At 37.4% G+C, this 5448-nt stretch overlaps 1 non-coding gene across 1 annotated transcript; it reads right to left on the bottom strand.

Moving 5' to 3' along the window:
• Positions 1-335: 335 nt before the first annotated feature.
• On the bottom strand, positions 336-442 carry LOC131736149 (U6 spliceosomal RNA). The gene has a single exon (XR_009327951.1). It is a non-coding gene; the product is annotated as a U6 spliceosomal RNA (small nuclear RNA).
• Positions 443-5448: the final 5006 nt, after the last annotated feature.

Raw genomic sequence — 5448 nt, 5'->3', positions numbered from 1 at the left:
CGTGCACTGTAGCTTACTGAGATCCTCCATGCAAAGGAGTCCAATGTTTTACTACATGGAATAACTAGTTCACCGTCACCTGTGACATTACTATACCAGAATCTGAATCATTAATGTAGATTAGGAATAGCAAAGGTCCTAATACTGATCCCTGTGGTACACCACTGGTTACCTCGCTCCATTTTGAGGGTGCTCCTCTAATCAAATTAGGGTTTGGGTTTGGTTTTGGGCTTGGGTTAGGATTGGGGTTCCGGTTCAGCTTCAATGTTTCGGGTTCTACCAGGGGAGTTATTCCAAGGCAGGTACAGTACTATTCCCAACGACAAAAAAAGACCAAAAATGTGGAACGCTTCACGAATTTGCGTGTCATCCTTGCGCAGGGGCCATGCTAATCTTCTCTGTATCGTTCCAATTTTAGTATATGTGCTGCCGTAGCGAACACACGGTGCTTACCTGATACGCGCCTCTATGTACAGCGAGTGGCTAAAGAGCGATTGGTCTTGTGGTGTGTCAAGCATAGTCCAATTGTGTCCAATTGCTCTGCGTATATGCATGGTTGTCCACAATCAACACGCAGAGGGTTACAAACTCTGAGGATATCACGTTTGCAGAAAGCGGCTGAATAAAGAAGTCTGCACATCTGCACCTTCAAACCGGCTGGGAAAGATATGCAAATACTGACATGTTACCTATGACGTTGACCCCTCCGGATTGGCCAGCATACCAAAAGACTTGCAGGTTGACCAGGGTCCCGTTTCGTATCACAGCGCGGAATGCAACTGACACCTCAGAGGAGGGGGCTTAATACTCGGGGCTAGGGTCAGAGTTAGGATTTAATAATGACACTCAATGATTATTAGGAATACAGAACTACACAGTTCTTGCAATTATACCTTTAGACACGATGTAGTGGTCATCTAGTTTAAAAACAGGTACAAGAAATAACTGGTGAAACTACCTCAGCTGGAGGCCATTCTTCCAGGAACAGGAGTGAAGGATGCCAGGTTATACGGTCAGAGGTAATAATAGTAATAATAATAATAATAATAGTTTAAACTCACGTTTAATAAAGAAGTGAGCACAGCTATACATCAGAGAGACAGCTGGGAGATATGCAAATTTAACAAGTTTGCTTACTGTCACAAAATCCGTAGGTTCAGATTTCTGTACGTACTCTGTTCCATTTAGCTCAGTATACACTCTTATCTCAGGGGAGACGTTAGGAGGACAGAGATGTTACTACTCCTTGTGGGGTATTTTTATTACGCTCTTGACCCGCAATATATCCAGATGACTAATATAGCACCCAAGAAATTGACAGACTTATGTATTTAAAGTTTGCAGAAGATGGACCACCTTACCCTGTCTGGGATGAGTGTGGTACTCCATTGTAATTACTTAGGAGTTATATAGGTTTTTCGTCCCATTGGAATACATGGGACGCCTCAATTAAATCCAATCATTAATCTGGTGAGACAGCTCTTATCCCTTTTACAAATAATAGTTTTCAAAAGATCCGGACTAACTTTTCAGAATGAATAGGTGTCATGTACTGAATGAATTCACAACTTCATATTTGTCCAACTCTATGATCTCATTCCTTGTTTTCCTCCGAGCCCCTCCTTTATCTGAAAAGTTAAGTGAACCAAAGTTCCCAGGATCTTGGTTTATAATATAATATAAAAACACTACTGTTTATATGTGCATGCAAAACACTATTTTTATATGTGTTATATATGAGAGATGTTCTTAATATGTGACATCATCTTCTAATTCATTATATTTTGCTAAATTAAAGGCATGTGTTTCTTTTAACCTCATATTGTTTCATCATTTTGTTAATGAGTCAGTTTTAATTCCATATACCATTGTCTAACAGAGGATTTGACAAAAGATTGTCTCGTGCAGTATTTAAGTCAATTAGTTTCACTAAGTTTAAGTGGTAATAGTTTTCATTAGAATTATTTATCCCTTAAAAGATGCACTAACCAGGCTCTGACCTGTATCTGACTTCTAAATATGCTATTCCAAGCAGTTTTCCAGAGTCTCTTGTTTTTTCAAGGCCAAAGTCTGTGCAAACACTTTTTTAGATCTATGACCTATCAATGTCTGTTAAGCCATCATTTTTGCATATTATTTCAAGATATATTCTTATCTGTGCTAAACCACTAATTCCATAAACCCTAAATTCCAAATCTACAAGACTTGCAGCTTTGCTAGCGTAGAATGCAATAAGACCCCCTCCTTTCTCTACAGCCTGTTCATCGGGATAAGGAGAGAGGCCCCTTTTAGCAATAGAGCAGTTTCCAAGAACCACATTATAAGGACTCCATCTACCATCATTAGACAATAGTATAGTGGATTAACAACAAGGTACATTATAGTATATTATTACAAACTTAACACAAAAACATAACACAACACCCTTAAAATTCTATAATTCAATGGACATCATAATGTCTAGAGGTCTTGTTGTTCAATAGAAGGAGAAATAAACTGTACCACTTTCCCTTTTAATTAAATCAAATACTGCTTCCAGCTTTTAATCTTCTTATTAATACAGTAAAGTCATGAACAAGCAATAATACTTGTCAGTTTAAATAATATGTTTTCTTATTATAGCAAATACTTAAAACATACTATTAATCTTATGAAATCAAATAATTAGTTTTAGTTTCAAATACCATGCTGTCTAAAAAAAGGTTTTAATCATTTATTTTATTAATTTACAATACCTTTGTGTCTAATTACTAGTCTTTGACCATTATAAACTATAAACAGTGTAAATTATCACTGAACCTTTTTAACTATGAATGTGGCATTTCAAGATAAACTTAATTAATTTACTTCAGTTTAACAGTTGCTGCTAGAATTTATAATATCACTTTATTTCTTTGGTGAATCCCTCTAAGATTTAAATCCAAATACAGGCCAGTATAACTGCATTCAACTCTTATATTTTTTATAATGACTGAACTAGGCTTGACCCTGTTCTTTGTTCATACAAAATCCAGCTGAGACAGGTTTTTTCTTAAGACCTTGGCTGTTCAGTTTTAATGTTCATTTATTTGTGGTAAAGAATCTCTTTCTTATCTTGTTTGTAGGTGTGATTAACGTTCACTTTTAGCCGGAATGGTGCTTTTTTATTCCCAGATTACTAAGTACTTAATTAAAAACATGTGTAGACTGACCTATTTCATGGAGCAAGAGAGCCACCTACTGGTGGTACACGGATACTCCCTCTTTATCCTTCCTTCAAAAAACCTCTAACACTTCATTTTTATGTCAAAGTACATTCCATATGTGAAATCGCCTAGGACATGTCCAGCATATCCATACGTTCCCAGCAGGATTCAGCTTCTGTACCAGGTTTCGCTCTAGTTGTTTCCACAAGAAGTCCCTTGATCCAATGTTTCTCCAGCACAGGTGTGGATTTCCATGGTCTGACTTCATTCCTATAAGATACTTGGACACGTTTAGCTGTACATATTACTTCGATATATTTCCTTTTGTTCACACCGGGTCATTTTGCAAGGTATGCGCTCCATCCAGAATTCTAAAGGAGGTCAAAACTCACTGTGATTCATATTTTTGGGCACTCAATTACTGTTCTTTTCCACATCATCAGTAGCAAACTTAACATAAATGAATCTGAATCAGTTGATGAACCGTGCACTGTAGCTTACTGAGATCCTCCATGCAAAGGAGTCCAATGTTTTACTACATGGAATAACTAGTTCACCGTCACCTGTGACATTACTATACCAGAATCTGAATCATTAATGTAGATTAGGAATAGCAAAGGTCCTAATACTGATCCCTGTGGTACACCACTGGTTACCTCGCTCCATTTTGAGGGTGCTCCTCTAATCAAATTAGGGTTTGGGTTTGGTTTTGGGCTTGGGTTAGGATTGGGGTTCCGGTTCAGGTTCAATGTTTCGGGTTCTACCAGGGGAGTTATTCCAAGGCAGGTACAGTACTATTCCCAACGACAAAAAAAGACCAAAAATGTAGAACGCTTCACGAATTTGCGTGTCATCCTTGCGCAAGGATGACACGCAAATTCGTGAAGCGTTCCACATTTTTGGTCTTTTTTTGTCGTTGGGAATAGTACTGTACCTGCCTTGGAATAACTCCCCTGGTAGAACCCGAAACATTGAAGCTGAACCGGAACCCCAATCCTAACCCAAGCCCAAAACCAAACCCAAACCCTAATTTGATTAGAGGAGCACCCTCAAAATGGAGCGAGGTAACCAGTGGTGTACCACAGGGATCAGTATTAGGACCTTTGCTATTCCTAATCTACATTAATGATTCAGATTCTGGTATAGTAATGTCACAGGTGACGGTGAACTAGTTATTCCATGTAGTAAAACATTGGACTCCTTTGCATGGAGGATCTCAGTAAGCTACAGTGCACGGTTCATCAACTGATTCAGATTCATTTATGTTAAGTTTGCTACTGATGATGTGGAAAAGAACAGTAATTGAGTGCCCAAAAATATGAATCACAGTGAGTTTTGACCTCCTTTAGAATTCTGGATGGAGCGCATACCTTGCAAAATGACCCGGTGTGAACAAAAGGAAATATATCGAAGTAATATGTACAGCTAAACGTGTCCAAGTATCTTATAGGAATGAAGTCAGACCATGGAAATCCACACCTGTGCTGGAGAAACATTGGATCAAGGGACTTCTTGTGGAAACAACTAGAGCGAAACATGGTACAGAAGCTGAATCCTGCTGGGAACGTATGGATATGCTGGACATGTCCTAGGCGATTTCACATATGGAATGTACTTTGACATAAAAATGAAGTGTTAGAGGTTTTTTGAAGGAAGGATAAAGAGGGAGTATCCGTGTACCGCCAGTAGGTGGCTCTCTTGCTCCATGAAATAGGTCAGTCTACACATGTTTTTAATTAAGTACTTAGTAATCTGGGAATAAAAAAGCACCATTCCGGCTAAAAGTGAACGTTAATCACACCTACAAACAAGATAAGAAAGAGATTATTTACCACAAATAAATGAACATTAAAACTGAACAGCCAAGGTCTTAAGAAAAAACCTGTCTCAGCTGGATTTTGTATGAACAAAGAACAGGGTCAAGCCTAGTTCAGTCATTATAAAAAATATAAGAGTTGAATGCAGTTATACTGGCCTGTATTTGGATTTAAATCTTAGAGGGATTCACCAAAGAAATAAAGTGATATTATAAATTCTAGCAGCAACTGTTAAACTGAAGTAAATTAATTAAGTTTATCTTGAAATGCCACATTCATAGTTAAAAAGGTTCAGTGATAATTTACACTGTTTATAGTTTATAATGGTCAAAGACTAATAATTAGACACAAAGGTATTGTAAATTAATAAAATAAATGATTAAAACCTTTTTTTAGACAGCATGGTATTTGAAACTAAAACTAATTATTTGATTTCATAAGATTAA

This window comes from Acipenser ruthenus, unplaced genomic scaffold (assembly GCF_902713425.1).
Source record: "Acipenser ruthenus unplaced genomic scaffold, fAciRut3.2 maternal haplotype, whole genome shotgun sequence".
Taxonomy (NCBI): domain Eukaryota; kingdom Metazoa; phylum Chordata; class Actinopteri; order Acipenseriformes; family Acipenseridae; genus Acipenser; species Acipenser ruthenus.
The sequence above is the reverse complement of the archived record's forward strand: the minus strand, read 5'-3'. Positions and strand labels throughout refer to the sequence as shown.